The following is an 18428-nucleotide window of genomic DNA, read 5'->3' as shown; positions in this document are numbered from 1 at the left end:
GAAACGTCTCCTCTTAAGTATTTAGAAAAGAAACGAAAAATGTCTGAGATACTTTTCAAAACAGTCCAGGAGAGGGCACGGTGAAGGGTATGTGCTGACAGTGATTAAAGCTGAGTGACAGTGATTAAAGCTGAGTGACTGACAGTGACATACGGATTCGACCCACTGTTCTATCAACTTCTGCATGTCTGCCCATGTGTTTGACAATGTCCATAACCGAAGTTACAATTTAAATTTTTTTAATGCTTAGTCCATAATGGTGTGAATTCCCTTCTCCATGATGAATCCAACCATCTCGCACTCTTCCAACATGCTCTGGCACATGACCTGCGACACAACCTTCCTGTGGACAGAGGTGCACGCGGTGAGCACGCAGACACTGACTGAGGGAAGACCCATGCACGTCTGCGCAGAGGGGTAGTTCTAATGACGACACCTGACTCATATTTTTGGAGACAAAAGAATGACAACTACATTTATATGCACAAGCAAAACAATGACACCCTTTATTATCTTCTATCTAATGGCTCCGAAAATTCTAAAACAAAAGGAGGAAATGTTTCTACACTTGTTATTTCCCAACTGATTTTTCAAATTAATGAAACACTTCAATATGTCACAGTATCAAGAAAGAACAACAGTCAACACATACCTGCGGCATGCCTGCCATACGAAAGGGACTCGAACGACACCGACACACTCCTGGCCCTCATCAGACTCATCTGCTATCAGGAGCCACTGACACACACACACAAAGGAACTCTGCTACCAGGCCACGTATGACGGTCATGTGTGGGATATAAACTAAGAGCTAAAGCAGAATAAATGAGCAAAGGTTCACACTTCCAAGTAGAATATTTGGCTAGAATAGCAGAAATGTCATCTGAGCTAAACCCTGAAGAATGAAAACTTGTTTTTGCTTCTACTGAGGGAGTGGGTAGGAACAGGTAAACATCGCAGGCAGAAGAAAGGCATCAGGCGAAGGCAGCTAAGCACTGGCTTCCTACAGCTCTGCAAGTTAACGCACAGGCAGATGGTCAGCCAGGACCACAACACACAGGCTCCGAAAGAAGAGCTGGAATTTGGTCAGTAGTGTCAGTGGCCAGCACCAAAACAGCATGGCCTCAGGGAGGTTGGTCCCCAGGATGCAGGACGCAGCTCAGGTGGAGGAAGCTCAGAGGCAGAAAGCACCATTCCAGTGTTTAAGCCGCAAGGCTCAGAACTAGCCAGCAGGAGAGCAAGTGACCTAACCAGTACCTTCCAGTGATCTGGAGGGGATTAAAGGGAAATGAGGGGGTTTATGCTGATTAACCTGAAAAGAACAAGCTTAGTCAGAAAGGGTATTAGAACGAGTACAACAGGATCCACAGAGATGGCAGGAGGGGTCTTTTTAAAAGTGGAATTCAAAAACCACTCAACTGGGACAGCTTAAGGGCTCATTTTTCTGGAGGCATATTTCATTCATTCACTCAACAAACACTCGGTAAAAGCCCGCCCTGCTCCAGAAAGCCTCTGCAATCCTCTTAGCGACAAAGCTAACCACAGACCAGGCAGGAGACTCGCCACCCCTCCGCGCGAGGAGCCTAATCCCTTTTCGTGCTGAAAGTCCTGGTACCCGACACACCGGAGATAGAAAATGGGTCTCCGATGTCTCCCCACAGTAAGGCGTCACCATTCAGATGACCTGGTAGGTGTGAGATTAAACCGCATGCTGCCCGCACATGTCCGTCACCCACCAGGCAGCACACACCCTCACTCTGCCACACAGTTTGCAACACGGGCTTCCATGTGGTGTCTGCTCGAATCCAGATTCTCAGCTAGTGCCTTGACTGAAAAAAATAAGTTACACGTCACTGTATCATCTTTGATTTTACCTCTAAACTATTAGCTCTCCAAGAATCCGTCACGAAGGAAAGTTTCTTCTCTAACTGAAGTAGTCTCTGCTATGGTTTCAAAAGAAAAAAAAAGTTGCAAGAAATCAAAATACTCATACTCTTTTTAAGAATAATAAAACAAATCAGTAGCAGCCTTCTGATGACACCTGGTGGCCACTTCTCATGGGAAGTCTCTGCAGCGTTCTGAAGCATCGCAGGGACTACTGGAGCAACTGACCAAGACCCGCCCATTTCGCACGCTGCCTCCCTGCACCGAGCGGAGCTCTCCCTGCGCCTTCCTCCTCTCTGTTCCACCTCTTCTCATTCTAGCCTCGTCTTCACTTCTCTCTTCATCCCTTTTTCTAACCGGTAAACTGAGCAAGCTTGAGCCCTGATGCTTTTGCTGTCGCGCATGCGTGTGCTCACACGCGCACGCTCGCTCGCTCTCGCTCGCTCGCTCTCTCTCTCACTGTGTGACAGGGCCACCTATACAAGAAGCCACCTTTTCTCTGCCTCCATCCCACAGCGTTCTACCCTTCGCCCCTCCCAGGCTCACCCGAATTAGTGGTGCGAGCACGGTGAAGTTGGCACGTGGTGGCACCAGGCCACCAGTAAAATCACAGCGGGGATGCGAGTGTGCGGCACGGCAAGCGTGCACACACGGGCACATACGACAACTTCCACCCTCTCCCTGTGTGCAGTTCAGGAACAGATGACCTGCAGAGGTCAGCAAGGTCATACAGGAGGGACCCTCTCCTCCCAGAAGGACATGAGGGTGGGGAAAACTTCCTATAAGCCTGTCACCAGCTGCAAAGGTGACAGCTGGGCGGGGCAGCAGTAAGTGGAAATGTGTGCGCTACTCAGGTCTCTTTCTAAATCTACAGTTTGCAACTTGACTTCCTGTTGAAAATCTGTCTTACCATGACACTATTGCCTGATAAAGCATCACCAAGTCCACACATAGTCTGTTCATGAGAAACGGGTTAGGGCCTAGTTCTTGTTACCAAACGCCCCGTGCATAACTGAGGGTCACCGTGGGGTGCTGTGCTTCACCCCTCTGCTCGCCGTATTCTCCCGTGAGCACGTCCATTTGTAACAGAGGACACAAAGTGAAGTCTCTGAGCCTACAAAGAAGAATATCACTTCTCTACAAAAATGAATAAACTCTTCCATGACAAAAGGGTATAATTTAATGCCCTAAAAACTAGCTACTGGATACAGCAGAGGCAATTTTACCACAGTGAGCAGGTAACACAGCTGGGTGCATTCACAACGGCACGGGGGCAGGAACCCTTGTGTCCCGTAAACCCCTGCTCCCTGTCCCAAGGACAGGCTGCAACGCACCTGAGTTGTGAGCGTGTAATCCCGTGCATCTCCTCACCCAGGAAAATGCTTGGGGTGGTCCAGGGTGAGTGCGCGTTCCCTGACACTCCCTTCAAAGGGCAGAGCCTGCTTCCTCCCTTTGCCCCCTTGGTGTGGGAGGCCTCGGGTACCTGCTCCAAAGGGACAGAAAAGAGTGGAAGCGAGGGAGCCCAGCCGTGGGGACACAGTCCTGGAAGCGCTGTGCCTCCCCGGCATCCTGCCTGCCCCTTCCTGAGAGGACACTGTGCGGCCTCTGTAGGGGGCTCCAGCCCCTCCGAGCAGCACAGAGGAGCTGGGGGCTCCTGCCACAGCCCTGTGAGGGGCCCTCTGGAGCAGCTCCTCCAGCCCCGGGCCAGACTTCAGATGACTACGGCCCCTGTAGGATGCTGGCCACAGCCAGGGGAGGCCCGGGGCCCACACCAGCCAGGTGAGCCCATCCCAAAGCCCTGGCCCACAGAAACTGGGGATCATGCATGCTTGCTGCCTCGAGCCACTCGGCTTTGACATAATTTGTCACGTAGCAATAAAGGACTAATGTAATGCCCTTCTCTCTCTCCGCCCTGTCGAGAATAGCTGGCTCGAGTTCGCCTCTCTACGTGTGTTTTATGTATCTCCTTCCCGACACGCGCCGGCCTCTAACAGGACTGTCCAGCGCCGGCACACCGGTAGCCAGGCGAGCGGGGACTGGGGGGTCCCGGGCGGCCCGCACTGGCACGGTGGAAGCCGCGTCGGACCGCTGGAGGGCTCGGGGCTTTAATACACTGGCAGCAGAGCCATGCCTCTCCCGCCAGCGGAATCAGATGCGGCTCAGCGCAGGGTGCGACACGGACAGGACAAACCCAGAGTCAGCCAGGCGCCGGCTCAAACAGAGACGAGGAGGACGGCGCGCGGAAGCCGGACTCGTGCGGAGCGAAAGAACCGTCTCCGCGTGCCCCGAGCCGCCTCACCCGGGGGACGACTCTGCTCTCTGCGGCCCCTGGAACTGTCTGGCACCGACCCGCCCAAGGGCTAACGGTGGCCGAGGGCGCCTTCCAGCCAGGCTCGGGAATGTCAGCAGCCCGCAATCCGGACATTCCCCAGACCTGAGGAGGCGGCCCAGGCGGTACAGGCGACGACGGCCGGGGTCACGGGGCGGACGGGCCACCACCCTCTGGCTACAGGGCCTGCAGGACCCTCTCGCCTCCCCAGCAGAAGGCACTTCAGTTGACAGCGGGGCCTCTGGCCACAGGACTCAAACTCCATCACAGTCCACCACCGAAGCACCTCAGGTGCCACGTTCAGCTTCCTCCTGGAAAAGAACCTTCCCGGCCAGAGCCGAGGACACACTGAGAACAGCAGTGGTGGCAGGAAAGCAAGACCGTCAGATGGAGAAAAACAAGGCCCACTCGGATCAGGGCGGAAAACTGTTTCCGTCCCAGGGTTCCCCGAGCTCCATCCCAAATATCCAATTCCATTCTTCCTGCGAGGTGAAAATTAGAATATTTTCTTAGCGCTTACAACAGCCGCTAGCAAAGCTGCTCACAGGGACCAGGCCGTGATGAGCAGAGAAGCAGCGGGCCGCCCTCCCCTCCGTGGGCAGAGCCCAGCGCCCGACGCGGCCTGCGACGGTGCGACAGCACCGCAGACCGAGGGGGAGATGAAGCGCAGGATCAGCTAGCCTTCTCGTCTGCCTGCTCCTTTTTTTCTTATCTTCTTACACTTCAAGTACTATTTTCCAAATATGTTGAATTGATCCAGTAATAAAGTTAATTTTATGACGTTCTTATGCCAACCACCTCTGACAAATTTATCTTTTGTAGTCGGAAAGATTTTATAAAAGAAGTTAAAATTTAATATATCTCTTCAAAATATATTTTTAAAATCAATGCTTTATTAGCATTTCCATCTGTTTTAATTTTTTGAAGAAGGAAGATTTTTATTGGAACAGGAAAACAGGAAAAAAAGGAATGAAGATTCCGCAAGTAGAAAATGGAAACATTCAATGCCATTAAAAGCAGACACATTGGATCGTTTGTATCCCATGCCATTTGAAAAGGTTGTTTTATTATCAAAGTAACTAATCACAATGAAACCATCTCTTACAACTAAAGACATTATAATGAATTTTCTTTACAGCTACAGAGAAATGGAATTTGCTGTTTCACATCAAATAGAACAGGATGCATAAATTCTTCTTCCTATTTATTGTAAAATATAATTTCATCTATAAAATCAGTCATGAAATATTAAAACTGAAACAACAGAATTTATATCCTTTACTTAATTTAGTTTAAACGGTCTATTCTCTTAAGAAAAAAAAAAAAGGCAGGGGGAGGAGGGGTACATGTGATAGAGCCCCTACCTTATCATTAAGTGTTTCCATTAGACCCTTTATTTTCAAGAATTTATCATGCAGCCATAAAAAAGGCATTCCATGATCAAAGTTAGTACACTTTCCTTAAATATGTCTTTCATCTTCTTCAAAAGACAAGAGAATGAAGCACACAGCATGTGAATGCTGAGGAAAGGAAAGAGCATCGGGAGCATAAAACTCAAGAAACATAACACATGGGCACTGAAAATTTTAAACGCTAGTAAAAAAGAACATTAAGGAACAAATAAGGAAGCCTTTGTTTTCAACCCAACTTTCTCAACAATCTGTGTAGGACACCTGGCGACCATGTAACTTTCCCATGCCTCAGTTTCCTTGTCTGGAAAGTGGGAGGAAGGACTAAGATCCCTAAATTCGGTGAGAAAAACCCCTCACTGATAGCAGGGAACTGCTGGACATTCAATCGGTAGAAAAAAATATTCTTAGTAATGGATTTGTTTTTCATTCCATCAGAAAAATAGAAAGAAAACTGGTAGCTCCCAAATGTAAATCTGGGGAAAATATAACTTTAGCGAGCGTGTGAAGACACGTCCCACAGTGCCCTTGCTCAGATTCTCCAGGTCCACTGAGAAGAGATGGAAGACAATGGCTAATCAAAGAGCTGCAGGCGAAAAAAACTAAAACTACTAATTTTGGAAGAAATCTGGAAAACACTGTAATTCCAAATGCCAATAAGCTAACACACGATGTAAAACTATCAAGTCTCAAGACATTTGGAATATAAATTATTAGGTATCAAAGATCTGAGTGTTAAGAAAGTATATTTAGAAAGGAGAACTTCAGTATTAAATTTTAAAAATATACTTCTAACAAAGTCCATTTATATAATAAGGTTAATAGTTTTTTTCCTCTGGGTAGTGAAATTATAGGTAATTTTTTTCCTTCTTCCTGGCACTTTTCTGTACTTTCTAAAATATATTACTTTGGGGAGAAGACTGAGGGAGAGCTTTAAAAAAAAAAACTCTACACATGGTTGAAGTAATGGAAAACGATGACTACTCTGAAGAAAGAACAGAAGCCCTAAGACAGAAATGCATTTATAATTGTGCTTTTTGGGCCAAACTCAGATTCAAAACAAAAAGTTAGGGGGTGACTTGTAACAGATGCTTGCAGTCTAATATTGGTCAGGTCACCCAGGGACACAAAGAACTCTACCTACACTCGTGGGGCCTCACACTAAACTCAAGACTGGAAGGAGGAACACAAGGAGCCCACCCGGCACTCAGGTCTTGGCCTTTAATGCCATATGGCCCCACTGAAGGGATCCTGGGCTCCTCCGGAAATGGCGGAGTCCAGGGCTGGGGCAGGGTGGTACACGTGGAGCCTAGAGCGTCTCATCATGGCAGAAGGTGAGGAAATGCTTTATAAATGCTGTGACAAAGACACAGCAGTCAGCTGGAAGGGGTTCCTACTGGCCAAACCCTCAAATCCTACTAGGTCAATTTGAGCAGCAAAACAACTAAGTACCAGTAAACCATTCAAAGTAATAACGAAAATCCGTATTAATGACTGGGAGACAGACAGATGGACACACTGATGGGGCAAAGGGGTGGACAGAATGCGGAAGGCCACTAGTAAATATGAAAGGAGTGCAGGAGACAGAAAATCGTACTGGGAAAAATCGGGCAGGAATCACCAATGGATGCTAAGTCTAGGGGGGAAAATCATGATATGCAGAATGTCTAAATGGAGTTAAAAGTGTCGCCCTAGAGCTTATTAGTTGTAAGGGAAGAAAAAGCTCAGTAATTGTCCAGGAATAAATCACTCCTTGCCGGGGGTGATCAAAATTGACACCGTCGATGAAGGGCACACAGATATGGCACGCCCCAGACATCCCACCCCGGGAAGGGCAGGGCACCTGTTCACCTCTGCAGCCAGGAATGCGAAACCTGCAGCTCATCAAGACGATACAGACAAACACAGCATGAGCGCTATTTCATTTAAAGAAGAGAAAGGAAAGTGGGGTGGACGACATTCCTCACGAATGTCAATGTCCTCGCAGACTACGGAAATGCTCCAGATCATAGGAGTCTCAGAGACACGACAACTCAATGCAACAGCTGTTCTCAGACTGGACCCTGTGATGGCAGGGGAAAATGCTATTAAGGACACTTTAGGTCAACTGACAAAAAGTACTGTGATGGTTAATTTTATGTGTCAACTTGACTGGGTTAAGGGACTCCCAGAGAGCCAGTAAGACATCATTCTGGGTGTGCCTGGGAAGGGGGTCTCTGGAAGGGATAAGACTCTAACTGGCAGGCTGAGTCAAGGAAATGGCCCGCCCCAACGTGAGTGGCCTTCAGACAACCCGCTGAGGACCCCTGAGTGGAACAAAAAGGTGCAAGAAAGGCGAATTTACTTTTTTCCCGTCCTCGAGCTGGGGCATCCACGATCTTCTCCCGCTCTTAGGCATCTGCGCCCCTGGTTCGTGGACCTTCGAAATCGAGCTTTCCCATTTCTCCAGCCTAAAGAAAAGCTGTGGGACTTCTCGGCCTCCGTGATCACGTGAGCCAGCTCCTATAGTATGTATACAGATCTCCTACTGGTTCTGTTTCTCTGGAGAATCCTGGCCGATACGGAGTTTGGTACTGAGAGTGATTCCAGAGGAACACAATATTACGGATGAGTTTTCTGAACTGGTTCTGGGGTTTCTGGAACTGGCTCTGTCATCCAGTTAAATTTAAAGATTCTAGTGACTATTTCTAGAGCAAAGAGCATTTATACAGTCTCTGGTGTGAACTGTTCACAGCGATACACAGAACACCTGTGGTGGGCATCCTCAGCAATCTTGGAAGTGAAGAGCCAGGTAACTCGGTGTGACACCTATGAACATCTTTGGAAAGCGAAGGCACACAATGACTGGCTGGTCTGCCCTCGTATCACTGGACAAAGTGGCGAAAGAGGATACGCTCAGCGATTAGAATTCCCAGCTCCAGCGCCCACGGGTGACCTAAGAGCTTCTAAGGTGGGCCTTGAAGGAGAGCTTGATCTCTTGCAGCCCCGGGGCTGAAACCACGGAGAATCAAACTCAAGCTCGTTCTGTGATTGGCCACATTACATGAGAAAGCAAGCTGAACCCGCGGCCTCGCAGGGCGTCTGCTGCAGTGGAGAGGGAACAGACTGGGAAGGAAGGGGGCTCTATGAATTGGGATGGTGATGGTGGAAACACCCTGATGAAGATGGGGACGCTGAGCCCCTAAATTCTGACAAGTCTTCTTCGCCAGTGGAAGAAGTCTCCCCACAGCAGCAGCCTGCCAGTCACTATAATAAATCTCATGTTCTATACTTATAAACGAAAGAGGCAGTGCATTTGCTCTTAAAAGTGTGACTCAAAAGTGGCATCCACCACTTCCACTTACACCTGTTTCACTTGAGGGACTTTGAAAAATGCATCTCTAGCTCATGGAGGGGAAGACCTGGTTTAGGTGGAAGGCTAGCCATGTCTGCCACACACCTGTCCATAAATTATCATGGTGCTTGTTATTCTACCATTAATGAAGGCTTTACAAGACTTACAAACTCCTTTTCTTGAGAAATGTAACTATCTCTGGAAGAGCACGCCTAGAGCTATTCCACATTTGTAAAACAAAATGATTATGCACAATATCGACTATTTACAAATTTACGTAATCATCAAAACATGAACCCCCAGGTCCTAGCCCTGGAGACAGAAATCCATAGTCTGAAAGAGCTCCGTGGGTGATTCTAAGGAGCCAGATTTGGGGCCCACTGGATTAAAGTCCCCCCGTACCTTCGAAAAAAAACAATATATACTTAACATATATTTACCACACGTGGAGCAGACGTGCAGAGGAGCGGGGAAAAGGCGGCAGAAAGGCGAATCGGGAAGAGAGTAACCGTACTGTACCGAACAGGGCTATCACACAGGTCCAAAACCGTTTATCCACATCATAATTTGCCACACAAAATTATTCTGAATGTCATTTTAGCAAACCCTGCCTCAACCTACCACCCTGAAATCCTGGGGTGTCAAATACCACCATGTGGAAAATCGGATTATGGACGATGAAGATTCTTAATGAAAACTGTTCGCTCTCATTTTTTGAAAGACTAATTTCTACTACCTCTCTCCAGATGATCTAAATTTTCTAAGCTATTTTTAAAAGAACATTATCACCTTAGTTTAAATTCTAATGGTTTTATAATTATATGCACTCCTTATAACTGTGATTCCTCATTGTATAATAATTGATCCACTAATTACATATCAAAGTCTGATCCATAATTCACAATCAGGAGAAATCACAAATGAATTGTATACTTCGAAAGAGTGGTTTGTTGCTTGTTGTAAGTTTAGAACACAAAATTTCCATTGTATGTAGTAATGGACAAACATGCTGGGCTTTGGGTGCATTAGATGATTGCACTGGAACTAATCCAGCTGTGTCAAACAATGTCTCTTCACTACTAGGCTTAATCACCTTACTTGTTTTTATTTAAAACTATTTGTTGTTTTTTTTTTAATGGGAGATATAAAAAAAAGCGAAGTATGAACATCACACACATTCGAAAAACACTCAGAATTAAGACAGATTAGCTGGTTTTCGCAAAATGCAGACGACACTAGAAAAGCTAAACTACCTACAAAGTTTTCAGAAGCCTGTGCTCTATATGCCCAGAAGGGGTCCCTGACAAGCACTGCACGTGTCTGAGACACAGGCATCCTGCCTTTGGAAGGGCTCTCATGGGCCCTATCAGACTCTGATACAAAGTATGACATTACAGAATTACAAACGCTTGGCAGTTCTGGTTCAGACAACTTTAGCGCTCTTACCACCAAACAAACAGTAGCGCTACTTGATTCAGAGGACACGTACTTTGACTTAGGACTTCTAGAACCATATTTTTATTTTTATTGAGTAAACTGTCCTACCAAGATGGCTTAAAATAAGGTTTCTAGTATAAGTAATGCTTATTTGAGAAAAAGACCTCATAATATAGGATAAATATGATGCACGCAAAAATTATCAAAACTAGGAGGAAAGGGAGCGTCCCTAAAAGTGCCCTTTTAGCAATCGACCCCCCAGCACGCGTGATAGTGCCACTTTCTAATGAACTGGAAGACGCAATCCTTAGAACTAAAGACAAAATGCAATTGCTTTTTCTGCTTCAGGGACTTGTCCTCTGCTAGAATGATAAAGTCCCATATGTTGGTTTAAAGACAAACCTGCTAAAATAAAGAAAGCAATTTGAAAACGGAGGTAAATACGCCCTTTCCAGCCCTCCACTCCCATTCCTATTGTGACTGTGACTTTTGTTCTCGGAACTCCAGCGCTCAGAACATAACTCGGCTTTGTCTGTGACCTTCTACCTCCTGTCGGAGCACGTGGGGTCAGACGGTCTCTTGCACTCTGTGTCCACAGGCACCTTTCCTCCTCGTGAAACTGGGACAGCATGATGCAAACTGGGGACGGAGGCGCACTGCGGTCCTGCATCCGGCTGACTGAGTACAAACTCAGCACGCGCTGTGCGTCTGGCACTCAGCAGGTGCTCAGCAAGTATTAACAATCATTATCATCAAACTAATCTTTTTGACATCTCTACTCCTGAAACTACTTTCATATCGTAACCCTGCAAGAACATATCTCCGCCACCAACACACCCTTCACTTCTTCATACAAACTGAATCGTCCCTGTGCAGACTGTGCAAAAAGAGAAAAACATAAATGTCTGTTTTGTCTACGTAAGAACGTCCAAACCTGTAGAGAATTTTGATAAAAGTTTATTTGAGCCAAACTGACGATTGCCAGGAAGCAACATCTCAAATGCTCCAGAGAACGTGAACAGCTTTGCGGTTTCTTTCATGCGTTTGGAATTAAGGAGGGAATGAAGGAAGGTCACTGAAGGTTGGAAGAAGCAAAGCAGAGATCTGAGTACAGGACAGGTAAGAGTCTGTGCTCACTTGAGGACGGTCACGCCTTCCAGAGGAATTACTTCTGGCATTTCGAAGGTGTGCTAACCTAGGTACACAGAAACAGCGGAAGGCAAAGATAAACCTGTTGCTAAAGAAGTTCTATGCCTGGGGCGTGACCTCCCATGGTGACCTGCCCAGTTAGGAATTTATAGTCAGGTCACCCGGTGAGGTTTCTTTCCATAGAAACTGTTTTCATCCAGTTTTCTAACTGTCTGACACAAAAAAATTTTAGTATGTGAAAGGTATTAAACGTAACAAAACCTTGCCGACAGATCACAGTCTAAGAAATTAAATTCTTATCTTTGAAGTCCTGTTGATGTCCCATCGCCTCCCCTCCTCTTAGAGCTACCAACTTCAATCTTGTTTGTAATTCACCTGTTTTCTTTATCAGTTTACCATATCTGTATTCCTAACAATAAGCAATTTTGTTTTGCATGTTCCTCAACTTAAAAAATAAAGAAATACATAAAAGAGAAAAAACTACATGCATTCTTCTGGAAATAGTTTTTTTTTTTCCCCCACCAGAGATGATGTTCCTGACACTTATCCTCAGTGACACACGGAGCTAAAATCCATTCAGTTTCATTACTGTATAGGACTTAATTCCAGGAATACAATTTACTCAGTCTCCTGTGATGGACACTGCCTCCAGGTTTTTCTTTTACGATACAATTTAAGCATTCTTGTACGTGTCCCCAGAGACCCATGCACATACTTTTCTCTAAGGCAGTGGTTTCAACTGATTTTAGCATGCATCAAATCACCGGGACAGCTTGTTAAGCCTGAACCCTGTTCCATCCCCAGTTTCAACTCCATACGTCTAGGGTGAGGCTCAACATCTGCATTTCTAACAAGTTCCTTCAGATGGTGGGAAGAGAATTTAGAAGCACTGCTCTAGGATAAAGACCTAAGAGTGGGATTACAAGGCCAACAGGTGCATGCATCTCTAACTTTACTAGGTAATTCCAAAGCTCCTGGACCAATCTGCACTTCCATCAGCAGTGTATAAGCAATCCAGTGGTTTCCTTCCTCCCCAACAGATGTCAGATTTTTACTTCTTTGCCAACCCAATGTGTATGAAAGTATATACCATTTTGGTCCTAATTTGCCTTTTGCAAATTACTAATGAAACTGAGAATCTCTGAATTCAGGTTTCCTCTTCTGTGAGATGCTTAGTCTGGTAATTCACCCATTTCTCTATTGTTCGTATCAACTGGTTGTTGTTTACCTTTCTGGATACTAATCTTTTATCAGTAATGTGTACTGAAAACGCCTATTCTCACTTGTGTTCTGTCTGTTCACTTTCTTGGTTTCTTTTAATAAACACTAATGATCAATATGAATATTGTCAAACACTGATCTTTTCCTTTACAGTCTGTACCTTCTGTGATTTGTTTAAAAACCTCGTTGCTCCATCGGTCATACATACGATCACTGTCCAACACTATCTTCTGAAAGTTCCATAGATTTGCCTTCCGTATTCAAGCCTTTAAGTGTTGACACTTGTACTTGACTTTAGTAAATGACACGAACAGAAATGTATCCAGCCCTCAAAAGTTTCCTGCTTGGTAAGAGCCACAGATACTGCCAGCTCTAACTTTAGGGGGTTACGGAACGTGCCCAAGTGAAACACTGATCAGCTGTTAACTACTTGTTCATTCCTCTCTCGTTGAGACAAACAAAAAATGGAAATTTTCAAGGTGACATCTGGAAAGTTATTAGCAAATAAGTCAGACTATGATCCCCACCCCACCACACTTCAGGAAGACTCCTTAAAAATATCCGGGGTCGGCGTGGAGTCAGCGTGAGGGAGAGTGAGAGTGCCAGCCGGTGGAAGTCCTGACCTAAAGGGTAGGACAGAAGAAAGGAAGGAAGGAAGGGGAGGAAAGGGAAGGAAGGCCTCCATTCAGTATTGTTCTAAAAAAAGAAAGTTAAGCATTGGGGAAAGTGTGGTTTCGAAAATGGGCATTCTCCATAGTACTGGTGGAGATATAAATCTATACAAACCTTGCTAGTGGGTAATTTTGCAATAAACACATGAAAAAGCCTAAAAATATGTACCTTCTCTGAGCGATCAATGACATCACAGAATTTACCCTAAGGAAACAACTGGACATAATATGTGTTTAAAGATATCCACCAGGGAACGCTGCACACAGAAAGACCTGTTCCCAAGCTGGAACGCGACGACGCGGGATGGCTCCCAGGTGAGGCTGCGTGGCCGTCCACAGACCAGACGGTGTCACCGGAGAAAGGTGTTCACAGTGTCCTGGCAACTCACAACAGCGGCTAACAAAATACGGGCAGAACATTCACTTATTCACAAATAGTTATTGAGCGCCTTGCGTGTGCCAGCTGCCAAGCAAGTCGCTGGTAAACAGAGATCCACGACCGCCTCGAGGGGCTTCCGGGCTTCGGGGAGACAGGCCGGAGGGGGCGCTTCCCATTTACTCCGGTCGGGATGCTACAGGCGCACACATTTTGCAAACAGAGACAATGTGCCTGTGTGCATGTGTACTTCACCCCACATTCCACCGGCGTGACCCACAGAGAGAACACACACACCCAGCTCCACGGACCAAGCGAGTGGAGAAGCGCGACTCCTTACGCAACTGCTGGAAGGAGCTGAAGCGCAACCGTCCTCTGCAAAAATGCTCCAGGGAGAATTTTGAGAAAGTCACAGGTATGGAAAGCCGCACACACTGGAAGACAGGTGTGAGACAGATCACAGAACCACAGCAAAAGAACCGGGATGAAGCGCTCCCACTGCTGCCAATTCAAAACCGACACTGACCAAGATCAAGGACAAGTTTTTGAGCAAATACCTGTTCTTCCAACCCCCATTCCTTTACCCTTCCTTGCTATGCTTCGGTCTAACAAATAACAATGAAGCCTCCCAGAATAAGAACTATCTCACAGTTAGGGTCATGCTCAAGGGATTCTGACTTAACACATTCGTTTCTTTTATACTTCTACACTAAAATCAGTTATGAGGCTTATTAATTACAAAGGGAACATTTCGAACATTAGAGCACAAAAAGATGTCAGACAGCACCTCAACCAAGAGATCAAAATTAACCTTTACCAGTGACACACACACCCCGGAGTGCTACGCACTGGGAAGGGCATGACCTCACTGCTGGGATATCCCTGCCGCAGCCGCTTAACCCTCGATTTACTTAATCATGAAAGACTCTACAAAATAACTGACCGGTACTCTTCAAAGGGCCGTAAAAGATAAAGAAATCCAAAAAGCACTGTCACGGCTTAGCAGACACTAGTGAGACATGAGAACTAAACGCAATCCGTGATATTGGATTGCATTCTGGCCCAGAAAAAGGACATCCGTGGGGAAACATGAACAAAGTCTTGAGAGTAACTGTATCAACTGCCTGGTTTGGATGACTGCACTATGGTTACATTACATGTCAACATAGGGATGCTGGTTGAAAAGTTTATCGGAACTCCCCGGACTATTTTTTAAAACTTTTTTGTAATTCTAAAATTATTTCAAAGTAAAAAGTTGTTTTAGAATCATTTCAGATGAATGATAAAAAGGTATAGAGGATCACTCATTAACATTAAAAGATGCTACCTCCGGTAATTGCTAAAAAAAAAAAAAAAAATCATTACAAATAAGGTTCAAGCTAGAATAAATTGAAATTATTCAAGAAAAACCTGCAATTGAGATAATTTAGAGAGCAGAGTAACTTTCCTAAGCACTAAAGTCTCTCCAGATAAACGACCTACCTTACTCTTTTTTAATTTAGTTCAACCTACATTTATTCAACATCGACTGTGCTAGACCCTGATAAGACCTTGACATACAGGAAAGAATTATTTCAGTACATGAAATGACAGAGAAAAGCACCGAGCAACAAAACTGGAAGTAAGTTTTCACTGCTGTACAAACTAGCAGTCGACCTGGACGCCCTCTTCACTGGGAATGCTGATAGGACCGAGGGCCCTCACAGGTCATGGGTTTCCCCTTCAACAGTGACATGGTTCTGACCTCTAGAATTACTTCCAAAAATGATCCCTGAAAAGGTTAAAATGACTCTCTCTGAGAAATACTCTATTTCTAGTCCTTTTTTTCATCTAATCATGTTGACATTGGTGCCCTACTGTCTGTAACACAAAATTAAAGAACTTGGTTCCCTGAGTACCAAGGAAAAGGTTTGGTTGGTATAAACCCAGGGAGGTTTATTTACTGTCTCTTATAAGAGATCAAAGGCAACAGGGTGTAAGGCCAGTGTTCTCAAAGTGTGGCCTCCGAGCCAGCAGCTTCGGCATCACCCAGGACCTTGTCAGAAATGCAGTCTCAGCCCCAGCCCACACCTACTGAAGTGGCACCTCTGGGCAAGGCCCAGCATGTCTCCACAGGCCCCAAAGGTGACCGTGACGCACCTTCATTTTGAGAACCACAGACAGAAGAGCAGGAAGACCAGCCTGCAGATCAGGCGGCCTAATTCTAATCCTTGCTCTGCCACTAATCTCTGAGACGGATGTGTCACTCTATGGGGCTCAGCCTCCCTAGCAGACAAGGAGGGAATGGCATAGATCAATGCCACAGTCTGCACGCCGTAACTTGTTAACTCCGTGAGGGCACTCACTCCTGCAAGGCCCAAAAGTGAAGAGCACACCAGTGTGTCACCGCTCATTTCTCCTTCATCAAGATGAAACGATTAAAATCTCTTCAACTGAGGGTGGTTCCATGGAGTAGTGGTTAGCACGTCTGCTTTATGCGCAGAAGGTCCTGGGTTCGAGCCCTGGTGGAGCCATGGACCATACTCCGGGTGCACCAGGCCCTGGGTGCGCGCCGTGAGTACGTGGGAGGAGACACCCCGCCTTCAGAGATCCAGCTCTCAGGGGAGACCCCGTAGGTCAGGGGTGGAAGTGGAGAAGAGGAGAAAACAAAAGTTCTTCAACTGGTCCCTGAATCAGATTTAATAGATCTAAAACTGTTTTAAATAAAAGTGTTCTGTGAAAGCCATGTCATCACTAATTTGAGTTTCCTATTTAGTTCTACAACAAATCTATTTTGTAGGAATTAATTCTGCATAACAAAAATTCCAAGAAACGCATCTACTACACACTAAATTGTGTCCCCCTCAAAATTCACATGTCAAAGTCCTAATCCCCAACGTGATGGTATTTGGAGGTGGGGCCTTTGGGAAATTAGGTGTAAATGATGTCATGAGGGTTGGCTCTCAAGATGGGATCAGTGTCCTTATAAGAGGAAGTGAGACCAGAGCTCTCTCTTACTCTCTGCCAAGTGAGGACACAGCAAGAAGTTGGTCATCTGCAAGCCAGGAGGAGCCCTCACCAGGAACCTGCACCTTGACCTTGGACTTCTCAAGCTCCCGAACTGTGAGAAAGAAATGTCTGTTTTTTTCAGCCACCCAGGGTATGGTATTGTGTTACAGCAGCCCAAACTAAAACACTTACTCAAATGTCCCCTCCGGTGTGGGGTCTAACACAGAACTGTGCTCCTGTCCCCACATAAAAAAAAGTGTGTCATCAGGCCACAGAAATATTTAATAAGTATGAAAAACAAAGAATTTAAAAATGTGTAACTCTAGATATTTCCATTACTGCATAAAACACAGCTTAATTAATCTCCTATTCATAGGTTTATATATATTGGGACTCTACTCACAACCTATGATACCTGTAAAACAAATCTCAAAGAGTGTTTAATAAAGGTTAGAGAGTTCTCCTCTAATAAAACAAACCTAATTAGGATGAATGCTGGGACACATGTCCCAGCAATCCAGTGAATACCCACTAACCCTTGAGACTCAACTCAAACAGGGTCCCCTGCAAGCCGTCACCACGCCTTCCCAGGAAGGCAGACACAGCGTCCTCGGTGCTCCATCTCCATTTCAACATCTAGCAAAAGCTTTTATATTTGTTTCTGTGTCTGTCTCCTCAACCAGACCTTGAAATCATCTAGAGCAGTTTGCTACTCTCTCCAGCATCTAGAATGGTAGCTAGCACAACGCAGGAGCCAATGTTTGTTGAGGTGGAGCCACTCTGCTGAATATCAGTGGAACTCTGTCCTATCTTGCAGCTTTTCTGTAAATCTGAAATCACTCCAAGTTTTTTTTTTAGATGCCAGCAGTGACTGTTAACAGCAATAATCACAACTTCCTTACATGTCATGCAAGATGACAATGGCTACTAGAGAGGCTTGCTTGAGCGTTTTTCAGACGTGCTAGTAGGAGTTAGTAATTTCACGTGTAACTTGAAAAAGAATGAGTAACAAACACTTGAGATTGGAATCCTGTTATTAATTTTGGTCAAATTATTTTATCTGGGTCTCGGCTCGTAAAAGGAAATAGTAATTCCTACTCTATAAAGCTGCTGCGTTAAATGAAGTATATGAGTATACGTCAAATGAGCCCTCCTAAAGACGTTTTAACCAATGTGTTTGTGTCCTTCCCTGTACCGTGTTCCAACTGGACGAACACCTCACCGCAGGTGCGTGCATCCTGGAACTGGTCCCACGAGCACCGGCTGTGAAGCTACCCCTCAATCCCCACTGGAGCTATGACTACCTATAAAATAAAGAAACCCTACGTGTGTGTTGTTAGATGCCCACCCTGCCAAGATGTCCTATCCAGAACTCGCCAATGAAATAAATGGGCTTCTCAAAACTCAACGCAACCGACAGGGGTCAGCAGCTCCTGACACCCACCTCCACCAGACTGAGCTCCGAAAGCGCAAGCACAGTCCGGACGCGCTCGCTGGCTGCGAGGTGGGTACCCACGGGGACAGAGCCCGCCGCTGCCAACGGCGGTGTGCGGCAGCCTGGGGTCTGCCTCCGGGGGCCCCTGAGCGGCCAGGACCCTCCTTCCAGGCGCGCCGTGCCCTGGGTCCCGGC

At 46.0% G+C, this 18428-nt stretch overlaps 1 protein-coding gene, 1 long non-coding RNA gene and 1 other non-coding gene across 4 annotated transcripts in view; 2 read left to right on the top strand and 1 right to left on the bottom strand.

Annotated features, from left to right (window-relative positions):
* ZNF407 (zinc finger protein 407) overlaps window positions 1-18428 on the bottom strand; it is a 365078-nt gene that overhangs the window by 345996 nt on the left and 654 nt on the right. The window lies entirely within an intron of this gene.
* On the top strand, window positions 16251-16323 carry TRNAI-UAU. The gene has a single exon. It is a non-coding gene; the product is annotated as a tRNA-Ile (tRNA).
* The window catches only part of LOC107195811, a 4439-nt gene continuing 2386 nt past the window's right edge, over window positions 16376-18428 (top strand). Inside the window, exon 1 of the long non-coding RNA XR_001517064.2 lies at window positions 16376-18302. This is a non-coding gene — a long non-coding RNA (uncharacterized LOC107195811). The remainder of the gene's footprint in view (window positions 18303-18428) is intronic.

Source organism: Pteropus alecto, unplaced genomic scaffold (assembly GCF_000325575.1).
Source record: "Pteropus alecto unplaced genomic scaffold, ASM32557v1 scaffold14, whole genome shotgun sequence".
NCBI lineage: Eukaryota > Metazoa > Chordata > Mammalia > Chiroptera > Pteropodidae > Pteropus > Pteropus alecto.
Note: the sequence above shows the minus strand (reverse complement) of the source record. Positions and strands in the feature narration are given on the sequence as shown.